Source organism: Nylanderia fulva, unplaced genomic scaffold (assembly GCF_048542155.1).
Source record: "Nylanderia fulva isolate GAGA-0341 unplaced genomic scaffold, ASM4854215v1 Scaffold20, whole genome shotgun sequence".
Classification (NCBI taxonomy): Eukaryota; Metazoa; Arthropoda; class Insecta; order Hymenoptera; family Formicidae; genus Nylanderia; species Nylanderia fulva.
The window spans coordinates 1,438,742-1,458,196 of NW_028190264.1; the positions used below are offsets into that span (position 1 = coordinate 1,438,742).

General features: G+C 30.1%; 2 long non-coding RNA genes across 4 annotated transcripts in view; one reads left to right on the forward strand and one right to left on the reverse strand.

Moving 5' to 3' along the window:
* Positions 1–933, reverse strand: part of LOC114944110 (uncharacterized) — a 28,051-nt gene extending 27,118 nt beyond the window's left edge. Inside the window, exons 1-2 of one of the 3 annotated variants that reach the window (XR_003822113.2) lie at positions 725–933; positions 181–362 (exon numbers count right to left, since the gene is read on the reverse strand). This is a non-coding gene — a long non-coding RNA (uncharacterized LOC114944110). Of the gene's footprint in view, positions 1–171; positions 363–724 lie in introns of all 3 variants that reach the window. The other 2 variants (XR_003822114.2, XR_003822115.2) reach the window with 2 other exon arrangements.
* Positions 934–965: 32 nt separating this feature from the next.
* Positions 966–19,455, forward strand: part of LOC114944111 (uncharacterized) — a 37,284-nt gene continuing 18,794 nt past the window's right edge. Inside the window, exons 1-2 of the long non-coding RNA XR_003822116.2 lie at positions 966–1,295; positions 1,404–2,185. This is a non-coding gene — a long non-coding RNA (uncharacterized LOC114944111). The remainder of the gene's footprint in view (positions 1,296–1,403; positions 2,186–19,455) is intronic.

The window sequence follows — 19,455 nt, forward strand, 5'->3', positions numbered from 1 at the left end:
TCTTTATGTCAATTGTTTTACCTCGCAGGGGCCCAAAGAGAGACAAATTTCTGTCGAAGAATTCGCATTTCTTTATATATACGACATTTTCGAATTCTTTCATCGCCTTTTCGGCGATCATCCGTTACTTAACACGGATCGCTCCGAATAAATAATCTGCGAAATACTCACGCGTATTACCTTGTATATACGACATTCGCGACTTTCATCGCACTCCTCCGACACGTTTTCGGCGAATAAATCAACAGAGCAATATGCCGTCCGTCCCGCGTTATTGCACACTTTTTGCCATCGAGAATCGCAAGCAAAATCTCGATTCTTGTATACTTTGCTCCAACTTCTGTCCATACGCGAACTTGTCACTGATAATAGATAGAAAGCGCGCTACTTAATATATTACGAGTACTTCAGATCGGTTAGTTGACCAATCAGGAGGGCGAAAATTGCTTTATCCTGATTGGTTGATTGGAGTATTTACAATGTCAAGCGGAGGGACATCTATTATCTTTCTTTAATCTAGGAACTTTTTCTAAAGAAAGAGAGGAGAGAGAGAGAGAGAGAGAGAAATATATTCTCTCCTCGAATTTACTTTATTTAATTTTGAGAAAAAATGCCCGTATTATCTTAAATGCAGAAAGTATAGCAATAAAACGAACAAAATTATAATATCAGAACAATACATTAACATATCAGTCAACAAAAAAATAGATCGATATCGATGTACCTTGATGATGACCTTGATGCTCCAAAACGACATCGCCAATGCTCACACGACGAATAAAATGTCGCTATAAACCGATATGAATATTAAACGCGAGTGAATATATCAAGGACACTATTTTCGTATAACTTAATTTAAAGCACCGCCGCGATCACCCCATTCGATGCTCACTGTAGGATCCTTCCCGGAGGAGTGGGGGCTACACGAGTCGCTCCAAAGAATGCGACGCACGCCGTAGCGTGACGTAAGCGTGACGTCAGCGTGACGTATGGCGCGTCGCGCGCCACTAGGGGTCCTACTGCGCAGAAAGTGGGTCCACCTGTGACGTATGTCATAGTACTTACTACCTTCCTTGTTTACACACGTGTAGCCCCCTCCCTCTCGCAAAGGAATCCTTCGCAAGGTGCCGAGTGAACTGATAACTGTCAAAAATCACCAACTGAACTGTCAAATATCGCACAAGTGTCAGATTATTATCGTTATCCGTATATAATATTTTATCATATACTCCGGGTACATCAGTATGGCGTGACGAGATCCAGCTTCTCGTCGTGAAGAAATCTCCGAATCTCAGGTATTTATTATACATTTATTTCGGAGAAATCTCGAGCCTATATTTAGCTTAATCATTAAAGAAACACATCTGATATCCGAATGACGGAAAATCCGCTTTCCTTTTCAGCTTCTCTCGATAATCTCCAGGAAGTAAAACGAGGCATAAATAATGTGCAATGGTGTTAGTGCTCGGTATATGTGATTACGTCCCTCGAGTCTCATTGTCGTGACTAACTTCATTGACAGGTGTCGCGTCGCGGTCATTTCCCTCGCATTTATCGCCGCCATTTTTGCGAGAGTGAATCTTCGCCGAGGGTGTCTCGTAAAATGTCGAGAGTATTTCGAATTAATTACCGGATAATCGTATCGGTGCGCTAATTAATCAGTGACTGAGAGCGATTCGGTTTTTTGTTAAGCTTTCCGAGCAGATAAATATTGCGTCAGGCGTGATTGTTGACATTCGCGTGATTTTTTTTGTCCTTAACGGGTGACAAGTATTTCGTGTGTAACGAATCGGCAGTTTCGACGAGCAAATTAGTGTCTCTCGATCAATCAGGTTGTACGATCGCTGTCGAGTACGAGATTCGCGTCGTGTTACGGCGATGTTTACAGCAGATAGAGGAATCAAGTGCACATATAGATATCGAACTCGATTGTCCCATTTCCTCTTATTTATTCGACCGAAATGCACTGGCATTGTGCATAACGTGACGGGCGTCGTCGTGTCGGAAGATCGTTAATTAGTGCGCGAGATGGTAATTAGCAGGCGCGATTGATTCGTACTTGTGCGAGAGGCTGCCTGATGCGGAGCATAGTATCGGTCCAGGACGCCAGGAATGCGGAATGCAGAGATGCAACGCCGATGCAACGCGAATGCAGCGAAAGATGAAACGGGCGTATCTCGTCCCGGTGAGTAAATTCCTTTGCGATTATTTACACGTGGGTTCATTTATTCGCAAGATAAATGTCTATACCTTGCTTGTTATCGCACGTTTTTTTATTAATCGATATTTGTCGCGGCGAAATTAATAAATTTTATATGTTTTGCGCATTTCCCTGCGCGATTTAATAATTTAATATTTATGTGTCTATTCGATTATACAGTACGATGAATTTTAAATCCATGTTGCATACTTTCAAGCGTGATCACAAAAGAAATATATATACCTATTTATAAACGATTAATTTATTTGATATTAAGAAAATCATTTGCTTTTTGCTTTTATTATTTTCTTTTATTTTATCCGCTTATCTGCAAAAATCTAATTGAGAAATATTTATTAAATAAACGTTGATACAAAAAGCAGACATAAATAAAGACGTGTTTTTTTAAAGATAATTAATATGTTTCGCGCATTTCCTTCCGCGATTTAATAATATCATAACATTTATGTGTCTATTCGATTATACAGTACGGTGAATTTTAAATTCATGTTGCATACTTTCAAGCGTGATCACAAAAGAAATATATATACCTATTTATAAACGATTAATTTATTTGATATGAAGAAAATCATTTGCTTTTTGCTTTTATTATTTTCTTTTATTTTATCCGCTTATCTGCAAAAATCTAATTGAGAAATATTTATTAAATAAACGTTGATACAAAAAGCAGACATAAATAAAGACGTGTTTTTTTAAAGATAATTAATATGTTTCGTGCATTTCCTTGCGCGATTTAATAATATAATATTGATGTGTCTATTCGATTATACAGTACGGTGAATTTTAAATTCATGTTGCATACTTTCAAGCGTGATCACAAAAAAAATATATATACCTATTTATAAACGATTAATTTATTTGATATGAAGAAAATCATTTGCTTTTTGCTTTTATTATTTTTTTTTATTTTATCCGCTTATCTGCAAAAATCTAATTGAGAAATATTTATTAAATAAACGTTGATACAAAAAGCAGACATAAATAAAGACGTGTTTTTTTAAAGATAATTAATATGTTTCGCGCATTTATTGCGCGATTTAATAATATAATATTGATGTGTCTATTCGATTATACAGTACGGTGAATTTTAAATTCCTGTTGCATACTTTCAAGCGTGATCACAAAAAAATATATATACCTATTTATAAACGATTAATTTATTTGATATGAAGAAAATCATTTGCTTTTTGCTTTTATTATTTTTTTTTATTTTATCCGCTTATCTGCAAAAATCTAATTGAGAAATATTTATTAAATAAACGTTGATACAAAAAGCAGACATAAATAAAGACGTGTTTTTTTAAAGATAATTAATATGTTTCGCGCATTTCCTTGCGCGATTTAATAATATAATAACATTTATGTGTCTATTCGATTATACAGTACGGTGAATTTTAAATTTATGTTGCATACTTTCAAGCGTGATCACAAAAAATATATATACCTATTTATGAACGATTAATTTATTTGATATAAAAGAAATCATTTACTTTTTGCTTTTATTATTTTATTTTATTCGTTTATCTGCAAAAATCTAATTAAGAAAGATTAAATATACGTTGATATAATAAGCAGGCATAAATAAAGACACGTTTTTTTTCAAGATAGAAGAAGAATAAAGGTAGGTGCAACAATGTATGCGTTTAATTATAATTCCTTCCTTCATGACAAGGAATATTTATGTTGTAACACAATTATCTGTGGCTTTTTTTTGCAAACGTTTTGTTATAAGCTTTGTAATATATAGAGCAAAGCTACAAGATCTCTCTTTCTCTACTGTTTAATTTGCTTTTGTGAATAATGTTGACCGAACTGTTGAACCACAACGGATTACGCGTGGACAGCTGTCAATATGTTTATTAGCTTTGTGTTTTATCTTTTAATCTATACAGAAATACAAGAGAACAGGTAGCGGAAACTTCTGCAAAATTGCCACTAATTATGTAGTACGCAAATTGAATTTTAACGCTCATTTTCCTCCTGTGTTATTATACAATGTCGCAATAAATTGCGACAAGAACGTTGTATACAGGGTGTACGAATCATAGTTTAATACTTTAACTGTGAAAACTTTTGAGAAATTATTTTTATATTTTACAAAACTTTTCGTCAATTTTCTAAATAATTTATTTTCATTTTTTGCGATTGATTGCAACTCGAAAATTAATATTTAATTTAATATTTTAATTTAGTAATTTATTGATAAAAATAAAATAAGTTGATAATAGAATATATTGTTGAAATCAATTATACGTACAGCATATGTGCTTGACACATTTAATTAAAAAATTTGGGGAAATTAAATATGAAATAAGAATAGAATTTTTTAATATTCTATTATCAACTTATTTTATTTTTATCAATAAATTACTGAATTAAAATATGTACTAAATATTATAATTATATAGTATATGACATATATGTATATATAAATAAAAAACCATTTTTATTTCACATTTAATTTCCACATTTTATATCATTAAATGTATCAAGCACATATGCTGTACATATGTAATTAATTTCAGCGATATATTTGTATCTACTATGAATTAGCTTTCTTTTTCCTATTACCAATAAATTACTGAATTAAAATCGGAGAAGGAATATTAATTTTCGAATTGCAATCGATCGAAAAAAATGTAAATAAATGATTTAGAAAATTAATCAGAAGATTGTAAGATGTAAAAATTGAATACAAAATAGAGATAAGATTTTTTAGTATATATCATATATTCAAAAAATCCTATTTTTATTCTGTATTTAATTTCAATATTTTTTACTTCTCAACATTGCAAAGTTGATCTTATTATAAATCAAATATTACACAAAGAGAATTTTCTCTTAGAATTTATCCTGAAAATCTTTGTAATTATGGGACAATATGGTGTTGGAAGAATTTTATAAGTTTCTTTGATTAATATTTATTACAATAAAAATCTACAATAATACAATATAAAATATGTTTGATTAATTTACTATGTACATATTAATATTTTTATTATGGTAAATATTAATCAGAGAGAAACTCCTATAAAATTTTTCCAATATTGTTCCACGATTACCATAATTTTCAGAGGAAATTCTCTCTGTGTATTATTGAAAAGAAAAAAATTAAATTTATGCATTGAAAAATTAAGACGATTAAAGCTTTTCCCATACAACGCATTCACCCAAATAATGAATGAAAAAAATATTTTCTCCCGATTTTCTCTCAACCAGATTGCTTTTGGTAACTCGCAAAGATAAAGCTCGTCGTCATCCAAAGAAACAAGCCGTCGACCGGGAAATTGTAAACCAACCTAATTGACCGTGTGCTTTCGCGCGCAGGTAGTTTTCGGAGCTTATACAGCAGCTCGAAGCTTTCGTCCGCACGATAAAAGTGACTGAAAAGAAAATTTCCGGGTTTTTCTCTCGTTTATTTCTTTCATCTTTCGTCTCTCTTTCGTCTCTTTTTCCCTCTGTTTCTCTTTCTTTTCTCTCTTATGACTTTCTCACGTTTTTTCAGCCTCTATTTCGTCTTCGTTGTTTTCGCGGGAAAAGTTGGTTCGACGACCTTAAGTGGCGAAACGATTCGTCAAGTCGCGCGTATCAAGCAGTTACGAACGTTACGATACGCAAAAGTTACGCGACCATAACTTTCCACTTTCTTTGCCAGCTTAAAGAACTTGATTACGTAATCGCGACGAGAGAAAGTTGCAGGAGTGTCTTTCTTTTTTACGCGATCCTGTAACTTTGCAACTGTCTCTACGATTCCTTTTACCGCTATTGTACACGCAAGTAGTTTTACTCAGACATTGAGCAGACATCTCGCGTTGAGATACGTCATGAATTTTTGTAGTAATTTGTAAATTGGTCAAATATAATATCTTCACAGAGAGAATTTTCTCGTAGAATTTACCCTGAAAATCATGCATGGTAATATAGACAATATAATATTAAAAGAATTTTATAAGAGTTTCTTTAATTAATATTTAGCACAATAAGATATAAAATATGTTCGATTAATTTTACTATGAACATATTAATATTTTTTATTGTGGTAAATATTAATCTGAGAAACTCATAAAATTCTTCCAATACCATATTGTCTTAGATTACCATGATTTTCAAGGTAAATTCTAAGAAAAAATTCTCTCCGTGTTGATTTTAGAAAATAAAAGGTCTAATATCTTTGAAAAATAATTGTTTTAAATGAATATTTAGTTACAGAATTTTTTAATATATTGTTTGTAGGATATATGGATATATATTAACAAATTATTTATTTCTTAATTTGTATTATATCTATATTAATTATATCATTATGTTAATCATTTGTTATGCATACATTAATTAGTCAAGTTAATATATTTGTTCAGTGCAGAATTTTGTTTCATTTAGTAAAATAATTATGAAAGAAGACATAATACATTATTCCTTAAACAACAGGGGTAATAAACCACAATTTATAACACTTTCCAGAAAATTAATTAAAATTTATATTATCTCTTGCTTCTCACTTGCAAAGTAATTATATGTGTTATAATTTTAATAACTTGAAAGTGTGAAAAGGAGTATAAAATTATATTTTAAGTTTTTAAAAACATTTTTCAATAAAAAAATCTAAGAAGTTTGATCTAAGCTATAAATTTCTTTTATATTCTAAATGATTCTTCTACAAAATTATAAAGTAAAGCCGTTACAAATGTGAATTCATAAGTTCATACCGAGACATATGCCGCGAAATTACAGGCAGAAATTGGTAGCGAACAGAGAAACGCGTTCACGATTTTTCGCAAGATTCTCAAAGGCTTATATCCATCCGGTACAGTAAACTCGAACGAGTAAAATCGACAGGAGATTCGTTTAGACGCGTATCGGCATCCATTGCGGTCAGCCGCGTATGTTCCATTGAAAGTTTTAGTACGATCGAATCTTCGGTACAAAAGGAAAAATACGACCGCGAACATATGAACGAATTCCGAACTTCTTATTCATACTCTCGATCGCGCGATTGTCCTCGAAAAAGATTTTAATAATAAATTCCTCAAGAGCACGATCGAGGAAAGAAACAAAATGAGATAAAAAGAAATTTCTAAAGAAACATTTGTAACTCTAATAGAAACTTTGTTGGCTAAAATACGTATCTTTTTTTTCAGTTATTAACGTTTTATTTTTTAAACAAATTTTATTTAAAAGATTATTTTGTTTTACAACAAAATGATTCTATTATTTTAACTTTTCATCTCTTTTATAAGCATTAAATTATTTAATCGTTCTAGTACCTGTAAAACTTTAGAGAAAATTGAAAGCAATTTTGGTTTAATGTATTAAGAAATTCTGTACATTATAATCATCTTTATTATAATGAATATTAAACCTTTTTTTGATTGGAATACTGGTACTCATTTTATATTAATCTGTATTAATAAATATTTTTGCACTCTGTGTCATTTTAAAAAAACGCGATTGCACAGAGTACAAAATTATCTTTACTTAATCAGGGTGTCCAGCGGTCAAGGAAAAAATCAGGAAATTTTACTATTTATCTGGATTTTTTCATATTTGTCTCAATAATGTGAAATTTTTTATTAAATAAATATAAACTTTTCCTTGACTCCCAGTACGCTAATTTTCTGTGTTAAAAATCGATCATCTACTGCGTGTTCATTAATTTATATTTTTATCGTCGCGTTATATCGTGTAAATTATATATTTAGAAAAAATAATACTAAAAAATCAGGGAAAAAATTAATTTCTGCTCTTGGAAAATTTAAAAAAGTCAGGGATTTTTTTTCATTGAGTCTGCTGGACATCCTGTTAATACAAATTAATACAAAATGAGTACACAGATTTTCTCTCAGAATTTATCCTGAAAATCATGGTAATCATGGACAATATGGTATTGAAAGAATTTTATAAGAATTTTTTTCATTAATATGTATCACAATAAAAAATATTAATATATACATAGTAAATTTTACTATATGTACATAGTAAAATTTATCGAACATATTTTATATTTTATTGCGGTGGATATTACTATTTTTATCGTGGTAAATATTAATCAGAGAAATTGTTATAAAAAATTCTTGCAATACCACATTATCCATAATTACCATGATTTTGAGATTAAATTCTAATTGTAAGAGAATTAAAATTCTCTGTGTGTACTAAACATTTTAATGGATCCGATTTTCACCGATTCGATTCGGCCATCTTTCAAACTTAAGAAGCAATCTAATGCACTGCATTTACGTATATTTACGTACAAGCTAAGATAACTCGAAAAGTCGCAAATTCTTTCGTGCTACACGAAAATGGTTATTCTTTCCGAGCTGAGCACAGCATCCATTTTCTGAAGTGCATCCGCGCCGCGACATAAACAAAAGCAAAAATAAACGCGTGTTGTGCAACGAAGCCGGTCACCAGCAAGGAAATTCGCTCGCGGGTTTCCAGTTAAAACATCTGGATAGACGAGAAGAAAGATCGAAGCTTCCGCCGGCTTGAGAAAAACGCATCTGCGCCGGTGAAAACGGTGGCAAGAGCTCTTAAATCCCTGAAAAAAGGAGGGATGGAATTTTTTTTTGCTATAGTCTTGCCTGTCTGATGCGCCCCTGGCCATCGTTGTCCCTCGGGAACCATCTCCTTCCCATCTCCCCATAGCCACGTTCTGCTTTTCTACCGAGCTTAAAATTATTTTTATCCGTGACGATGGAGGAAGGGAAAAAATCCTCGACATCTACAGTGTTCTTACTTCTCTATTTCTTTCTCTCTGGCTCTCTTTTATCTTTCTCTTTTGAGCACATTTTTCCAATTGAAACTTGCTGAAGAAAAATCCTCAATTCCTCTGCTCATTTCTTCCCGATAGGTAATTAATTTTTGGCTCAAAACTACGTCGCGGTAACCTGTGTTTTGGTATAACAATTCTTACTTTGTTAATTTAATTATTCAACTTGAGCGAATGATGATCTAAGAAATAGGAGAGAAAATTTGTATAACACAAAAATATTTCCAAATGAAATAAAATAGATTACTCATATTTATGATATATATATTTATATGTTATAAAATAACTTGGGCAATTTATTGAAATGTATTAAATAATTCTTATATCTATAATTTATGGTATTTATTACTTCTAATAGATAATTAATTAAAGTTTCTTATTTTTTTAAATTTCAAAAATTTTAAAAAGCATAAATATATTAAAAACACGTCTGTACGAGGATTTATACTAATTTTTACCTCATTTTCATACAGCACAAAATATTATGAATGTTTTCATAAAATATGTCTAAATATTTCTATAAAATATTGCATAAAAACATTTTAAAATAATTTTAGGAATATTTTAAAATAATTAAAAAATTTTTTGTGATAACATTTTTTATTAAATCTGAGCGATAAAGAATATTTTTTTAAATATTTAAAAAAATATTTTTTATCGCTCAGATAATATTTTCTTAAATATTTGATACATATTTTTGAAATATTAATTTAAATCTATATTCAAAAATATTTTCGAGAATTATTTGATCTTTTAGGAAATATTTTTAAAAGATTTTGTGCTGTATGGATTATTCGTTATCTAAAGAAAAGTAATGAAAAAATCCGGGCAATAATCCTGCTAAATATCGCTTCTTTTTTTCTGATTCGTTCTATAGTGTTACATTCCCTGCAGCATCGGATCGAAAATATTTTTTTGCTCGAACCAATTGTTCTGAAATTAAAGAATGAGATCAGCCGGGCAGGAGAAGCCTTTGACGAAATTGCGCGTTCTCGGTATTAAGTCACTCTAATCCAATGAATCTTTTCTTTTATTTGTTTAATACTCTTTCGCCGTTCCCTTTTTTCGGACGCGCTTTTCGCTTTCGATATTTTACGGATATATTCGTCGCGTCTCTCCTTTCATAAGCGATTACGCTTCTGGATAAAGTTCTCCAAGACTTCTCTCATTCTCATTCCCGCAATAGGATCTATAGCGGACACTATTAACGTAATTAGTTCCTAGAGAATAAGAAAGAGAGACGGAGAGCGTGTCTTTACATCCTCGGCCATTAACAGAGACTTCCTTCCGGTAGCTTTGCTCGAATTTCTTCGAGTTCTTTGGAGCATTTCTCGCGCGAACGCTCTATTCTTTTTTAAAGACCACGACGAAAGTGGAACGAGCTCGGAAATATGCTGCCTTGCACATTTTTCCATCATGCCTGCTAGCTCGCTTCGTTCTCCGGAATAACGAACTCGCTCGGTTGATTAAGCTCCGCCTCATTCTCATTTTCGTCCGTTTCGCGATTTTTTCCGCATTATTTTGCGCTCGATATAATTAACGCCGCGGAAGAAATTCGAAACTTTCTTCCCCTTAGCAGTAATTCATCTGTCAGCCGCAAGTGTCTTAAATACAGAAACATGCAAAAATCTTTGAAATTTTTTGATGTATAATTTAACAACCATACACTGACAATAAAATGCGTAGAGAAAATAAATCTTATTATAGGAATTGAAAAAAATCATATTTTAAAGGGCTTTCTTTTTTTATTATTTTAATTCTAAGTGAATATTTTTTTTTTTTTTTTTTTTTTTTAATGAAATATGTAGGTGAAAACCTCGCGAAACATTTAATTGAACTCGTAGCTTTTATCACCACCTTTGTACTTGAATCTGAAAGATCGCCGACGAAGAACTGTCGTGTTCCTCCTGGATTAATTGTTCGATATTTAGACTCGGATTCGATGGCACGTGGGTTGAATCGTTAATGGGCTTCTTACGGCATCGAGTAGATTGAAGGGCATGAGATAAAGGGGCAACGAGAGATCGTGAATGCTCAAGAGAGAAGAAACATCGATGATTTACGAACATGCCGGATTTGTGATCGATCGTTATCACTTATCTTTACTGGCATGCGATATATTTCACGAACGCAGTAGCGGATATAGGAAATACGACGAGGGTACGAGAGCTTAAAAAATTGCTAAGTAGGTAATAATAAGATCTTAAAAAAATTCAATTATTCAATCAGAAATAATTAATAATGATATATAATTAATTTTGCTAATATAAAATAAAATAAAAATTGTATTAAAGATAAATATTTTAATAGGAACACAACTTTCTTCTTTCCTCATATTTTTCTATTTCTTTATATTATTATATTTAGGGTGTCTAGCAGTCAGGGAAATCTGGAAAACCGGGCATTATCAGGGAGTTTTATAAATCTGGAATTGTTAGGGAAAAATCAGGAAATTTTACTATTTATCTGGATTTTTTCGCAAATTATTCTACATTTGTCTCAACAATTTCAAGTTTTTTATTAAATAAATATAAACTTTTTCTTGACTCCCAGCACTAATTTTCTGTGTTAAAAATCGATTCATCTACAGCGTGTTCGTTAATTTATATTTTCATCGTCGTGTTATTTTATTTCAATGTATTTAATAGAGATAAAACTAAAAAATTTTATATAATATAAATAAAATAGATGGTTATTTGAATAGTTTATAATGACATGTTTGTTTCGATTATTGTACATAATGCAGATTGTACAATTGATTTAAATTTTTGTTTTAACTTCCGAACCTTTTCATTGTTGACAAATATCTCAAGGATTTCATGATTTAACATTTAATTGATTTATCATATATGCAAATTATATATTTGGAAAAAATAATATTAAAAAGTCAGGGAAAAATTAATTTCTGGTCTTGGAAAATCTGAAAAAATCAGGGAATTTTTTTCATTGAATCTGCTGGACATCCTGATATTATTTTCTTTTAAAAAATGTCTTTAAAAATATCACAAAAATTTCATGATTTATCATGTAGGTATATGCGAATTATACATTTGGAAAAAAAAATACTAAAAAGTCAGGGAATTTTTTTTCATTGAGTCTGCTGTACACCCTAAAATTATTTTCTTTGAAAAAAATGTCTTGAAAAATGATTTATATTTGAAGTGAAAGCCCTAAACAAGCACCACTGAGAAATCCAGCACTGCGCGAACGAAGGAGAAAGATAATCGCTGATGTTTCTTCACGGGCTCCTAAATAAACTCGCGAGGCGCAATAATTCACGGCAAATGCACGGTGCATCGAAGAAGTTTCGCGAGTGAGTGAATCGCGCACTGAAACAAAACTTTGAGGGAAGTATTTATCGCTTGTCTCTCCTTCAAGAACAGTACTCTTCTTCGACCTCTCTGCTGGCAAACACGCTTTAGACCCTTCTTTTCGAATTGCATTCGGTCTGTCACAGCTTCCATGCGTGTTCGGGATATTGACAAGACTGAATTGTCTTCTTTCAAGACGAATTCTATTTTTAACTTTGAAAATTGAAAAGGGAGATTGACGGAATGTTTTAACCGGGTAAATAAAACAAATGATATTATTCAATAACTTAGCTGAAAAGGCACAGGAAGATGTACAGAGTTGAGTGATAATTAAGGTACTTTATAAATAAAATGGGTACATTGATTTACATTGATTTTAGAGAAAAAGAAATTGCGATTTTAGGAGCTAGAAATTAGACAATATATAACTATTATAACTGATAATTTGATGAAATTAATTTAATAAGAATAAAATAAAGCTATCTATATCTACCATACTTTCACAATTTATTAAAAAATTTTTTAATAATAAAATATTTAATTTCTTTATTTATTTTTATAAGAAATTTAAATCTATTTTAGAGAACAATACTTAAACATATAGATACAAAATTAATGGAATTTACAGAACTAGCTAAAACGTGAACATGTCACTAAAAAAAATAAAAACTAATGAATAATTTGTAAATTTTGATAATAAACAGTTCTCTACGAGTTCAAAAGATACGTTAATCATTTCCATCACTCGAAAGACTTTATAGCTTTGCACGTAGATCTCATCAAAATAGCCAGGCACCGAGAAGAGCCAGTAATTAAGAATGCAAGACAAAATGCACTGAAATAGAGATAGAAAGTAGAGCCGTCGAGTTTGTCTTTCTTTCTCTTTTTTTCTTGACCTGAAAACAAATGTCAGTCGGCTTTAAAGCGGGCAAATGTCGCTTGCTTCCTGCAAGGACTTCGCCCAGGTTGTAACGATCGTTGTCGTCGTCGGAGAGAGCGAGCAGAGGAAGGTTTTGGCCGCGTTCCAGCAGGATAAAATCCTGAAACGGACTTACAGGCGCTAACCTCTTAGCCTCTCCGACAGGATTAAGCCCTCTCGAGATGCGCGGGAATTCTACTGAAGCTCTCCTTCATCGTTGCCGAAATGTCTCTTCCAATCTGCTCTGATCTTCCGCTGTTGGAAATCAACTGCACGGTACTCTCCCGCTGTAATATTCTCTTTTTCTTAATCTGCCTAATATTGTCCTTTATTAAACATTTATGTTCACGAATCTTATATAATTTTTTTTTTTTTTTTTTAATTTTATTATATTATATCGTGTAAAATTTGTCCTTCAAATTTATATATTATTAATAAAATTGTTTTAATACTGACAATAGACGATAAATAATTGGGATATAAGATATTAAAAAATATTTTAATCTTCTATTTTTTAAATTAACTTATAATTTAAATATTTTATTTATCGTATTATATAGTCAGTATTAAATCAATTTTATTAATGATATAAATATATGTAAAATAAAATGATTCAATAAGGAAAATATATTGTTGGATATGTCTATAAATATTTGTCGTGTTTATTATAATTTCGTGTTTATTATAATTTCTAACGAAGAAACAACATTTTCAATTCTTAATGATGCAATTTGCACGGTCTATTAAAATAATATTCTCTTTTTCTTAATCTGCCTAATATTGTCCTTTATTAAACATTTATGTTCACGAATCTTATATAATTTTTTTTTTTTTTTTTAATTTTATTATATTATATCGTGTAAAATTTGTCCTTCAAATTTATATATTATTAATAAAATTGTTTTAATACTGACAATAGACGATAAATAATTGGGATATAAGATATTAAAAAATATTTTAATCTTCTATTTTTTAAATTAACTTATAATTTAAATATTTTATTTATCGTATTATATAGTCAGTATTAAATCAATTTTATTAATGATATAAATATATGTAAAATAAAATGATTCAATAAGGAAAATATATTGTTGGATATGTCTATAAATATTTGATTGTGTTTATTATAATTTCTAACGAAGAAACAACATTTTCAATTCTTAATGATGCAATTTGCACGGTCTATTAAAATAATATTCTCTTTTTCTTAATCTGCCTAATATTGTCCTTTATTAAACATTTATGTTCACGAATCTTATATAATTTTTTTTTTTAATTTTATTATATTATATCGTGTAAAATTTATCCTATAATTGTTTTCATTATTTACATATCTATATTATTAATCAAAATTTATATATTATTAATAAAATTGTTTTAATACTGACAATAGACGATAAATAATTGGGATATAAGATATTAAAAAATATTTTAATGTCCTATTTTTTAAATTAACTTACAATTTAAATATTTTATTTATCGTATTATATAGTCAGTATTAAATCAATTTTATTAATGATATAAATATATGTAAAATAAAATAATTCAATAAGAAAAATATATAAATATTTGATCGTGTTTATTATAATTTCAAACGAAGAAACAACATTTTCAATTCTTAATGATGCAATTTGCATGGTCTATTAAAATAATAGCCTCTCTACTATCTCGACAACGGTTTTGACAATTTTGCCATTTTTCCATCCAAACTATCGCGTCCGCTATTTTTTCTCGTCCTCGTTTTGCCGGCTTGTTTCCAGAGCTTTTTCGGAATTAATCCCCAGGCACCTACTACTTTTTCCTAATTGCTTTCTGCTGGTAATACTTTCATTTCCACGCCTCCGTGCGCCGTTGTAACATGTCTCAATTCCTAAGCGGGCAACCCTCTCGCCACTTCAATCCTTTTCCTACTTGTCTCGCTTTTTCTCTCAATGGCTCGAACAAATAGGATGCTTAACCTTTTCTACAAAATTTTTTTTATTTCGTATTATGCAGTTATAAAAAGAATATTCAAATATTATTTTCTCGTTACATCTAATAAAAAAGGCTCTTAATTTTCACTTAACTACAACAGAGATTATAACATATTCATTAGATAAAGTGCATTTAAGCTAATAAAAATTTCATTTGATCATTTTGTAGATTTGAATAATTCTGAATTATGTGTGTTGTATTTTATTTATTTAACAATCAATTTTGATATAAATATTCTTTTCTTCTTATAAAACCTATCACCTGTCGATATAATCTGCCAGTCTTTTTCTTTTTGAAATGGATTGTTACAAAGAATGAATTCGACATGTTACAATGGAACATATTTGCAGCGCAATGATACTACATTTTAATAATCGAATAATTTCAAGTTCTTGACACAAATTGATTAATACATATCTTATAATGATCCGAGTACATAAATGCATTCACAATTTAACAATATTCATTCTTTCCATTTCGTGATCTGATGGTTAATTAATTATTCATTAAACACATACATATATATACCAGATTGGTAATAAAATCAATATATTATTGAACAATTAATTTAGAAGATGAGCGAAATCAGGCAAGCCTGTTAACTTTTATTTTTACAAAAATATATTATAATATCAAAATAAAAGACATTATCAAAGTTTTTATTTTGAATTAACAATTAGCACAATTAAAAGGAGTTAAATTAAACGATGAAATGCATAATTATTTTTCTGCGCTTAATTATTTGTTCTGTAGAAATAGTTAATTAGTCGAGATAAAAATACAACGAGTCGAGCACTCGCTAATGACAATTTAAAGTGCGGTGCCGAACAAAAGAAAAAAGTTATCACGATATATCAATCGATTGCCGCGCAATTTTTAGCGGAGAAAAAAGTTACTGCTAGCTTGACTGTAAATTAATAACGCAGTTATGGCAATCAAGTAACGATCTAAATTAAAAATGAAAAAGTAGAATAAAAGTGAGGAACAATTCGGTATATGTATGCGTGTGTGTATATGTTTTACACGATTTATATAAATTCTAATTAACCGAGAAGAAAGGAAAAGTGACGTTAAGCTAGAACGCCCAAATAATATTGGAAAAAGCTCGCATTTATTTTTCTTTATAAATATAATAAAACCGTGAAAATTTTTCTTAATAAGTCTCAAAATCATAATAAATAATGTGCGAAATATATTTATTGAAAAAATTCAGTATATTGAAAGATAATCATAAATTCTATTGGTCAAGCACAATATTTTAAAAAAGATAAAAATATTATATTTGGTCAAATAAATTAATATATATACAATAGAATTATTAGGCTAATACAGTAAAGTAATTAAATTTTTTGAATGAGAATTATTTGCACTCCAAGTATTATCGCGCTGCAATATAATCGATAAAAGACAATCCTCTCCAATGTGAAGATAATTCATCCAGGCGGAGAATTTCGAAGATGCCCGAACAGTTTTAGCTTACCGACAGTTCTGGCGCGCAAACGTTGCAAATCGAATTTAAATCAACGAGGTATAAATACTCGCCGTGGAACACGAAGGAAAAAAAAAGACGAAAAAAAAAGTATAGTTACTGCATCCGGGATAATTAAACGTTCGGGGCTAATTTTACGCGACTAGCGATGAATCGACGAGGTGCAGCAAACTGTTTCCATACAGCACAAAATGTTATGAATGTTTTCAAAAAATATTTCTATAAAATATTGCATAAAAACATTTTAAAATAGTTTGAAGAATATTTTAAAATGATTTAAAAATGTTTTGTAATAACATTTTTTAGAATATTTTTAAAAACTTTTATATTTGATACATAATTTTTGAAATATTAGTTAAAATATATATTCCAAAATATTTTCGAGAATTATTTTATTCTTCAAGAAATATTTTTAAAAATTTTTTAAATATTTTGTGCTGTATGGGTTTCGAAGACGGTGCAGAAAAAAATCCTTTATCCAAACCGAATTAAATGGAAGTAGTTTCCTGATTGTTTGATGCTACCGTGTGCATCGAGGATGGAACAATGGCAGCAGGGTAACCAGGGAATGGATTTAAAAAAGAGGAACGCATCTCCGTTTTCTCGCGACAAAGAAAATGTGCAATTTAATTTAATTAAACTCCGGATCCAAATACCCGCGCAAAAAATTCTGGACGTTACTTAAGGGGACTTTTCATACCGCAATGTGTTGTGCTTTCGAAATATCCTAAACAACACAAAAACCAGCATCATAAGGGAGTTGAGCAGATATATGACGGCAGATAAATGAAAGAGAGGAAAAAGAGAGAAAGAGCAACATGCATACGTTGCATTTTTACTGACTTCATTTCCAGTGAATTTTAGTTTTCTTTGAGTTTTAGTTTTTTTCACTTTGCTTTGTATATACAGTAAAACTATTTCTAAATATTTCCAGCAAAGTTAATGCTATAATTGTAAGTGAATAATCGTACAAAGCTTTCCAGATTTGCAGAGTTCAATTACGGAATATTTAAAAGCGTTTAATATTGATTTTTCCTTTGAACAAAAACTTAAAAGAAATTATTACCTGCTAAATTTTTCTTGCATTGAATGACTTAAAACGTCGAAACTATAAATTCAATTTTTTTTTTTTTTTTTTTTTTTAAAGCTAAAGTTCACCCGGTAAAAAATTTTTTATATAACAATATAAAATTGTATAGAAATATATAAAATTATACATATAATCGCAAAATTATATGTGTCCATACATAATTAGATTAATGTGCTTTTTATATATAAGTATATAAATTTATATATGTATTAAGCTTAAACGACTTGACTACGACGTAACTAGCAATTTTATTTGATTATTTCACGACGTTTCGACCATTTGGTTGTGGTCCTTTTCAAGTGAAATTTCTACAACATAATGTTACACAATATTTTTTAACATACGAAAACTCATTTAAGTGTTAAATTAATAAAATAAGTATAAATATTATAAAACATACCATCAATTAAACCGAGGTTAACATAACATCACACCGGTGTTATTTGAAATCGAAAGTTAAACGTTAAAAGAGGAACACGTCCCATCGTTATGATGTTAAAAGTTAAAAATTAAAAGAGGAACACGTCCCATCGTTATGATGTTTCGTCAACGACTAAACAATACAGTTAACCTACAGAAAGACACCGAGAATTTGACAAACATTTACGACAAAATAATAAAGATTGTCGCGTTTCAAGTTTAGTCGTTGACGAAACATCATAACGATGGGACGTGTTCCTCTTTTAATTTTTAACTTTTAACATCATAACGATGGGACGTGTTCCTCTTTTAACGTTTAACTTTCGATTTCAAATAACACCGGTGTGATGTTATGTTAACCTCGGTTTAATTGATGGTATGTTTATAAAATTTATACTTATTTTATTAATTTAACACTTAAATGAGTTTTCGTATGTTAAAAAATATTGTGTAACATTATGTTGTATGTTGAAATTTCACTTGAAAAGGACCACAACCAAATGGTCGAAACGTCGTGAAATAATCAAATAAAATTGCTAGTTACGTCGTAGTCAAGTCGTTTAAGCTTATTTTCACCACTAGCGACAAATATTAATTTTGATTGATATTAATTTTAATTGATTATATATGTATATATAATAAATACAATATTTCTTCATATATATAAATAAATAACTTTCATATATAATGTGACATGATTACATATGAATCCTTCTAATTTATATATAAATTTATATAATTATGTATAAAAATGGATATTTTATATAAAATTTTACGATTATATATGTATATAATTAAACAATTATTTATATATAATTATATCTAAAAATTGTTTACCGGGTGCAGTTACCACAATTTTATAGTCTTTTAGAGGGAAAATAAAAAAAATCCGAAAAATAGAGATATAAAACACATATAAGTCACGTTCCACTTGTATCACGTCGAGAGAATACTTCTTGATTCTTGATGACGCGACTTATTTGTTCGGCGATTTGGCTCGGAACGACGAATTCACCTGATTGGTGACAGGACGTGTAGCAAGTACCGAATGCACATGTGTTTCGAAGACGTAGAGAAAGGACGAGAGAGAGAGAGAGAGAGAGAGAGAACGAGCCAAGTTGTGAAACGCGGTTAGTTAACTAGTTAGTATTTACTAACTGCGAATAGAGACACGTGTCTAACAAAGTGTGCACCAGCAGTCAGGAACAACGAACCAGCAGAGGAGTCGCGCTTCTCTCATTCTCGACGTCGAAGTGCGTCTT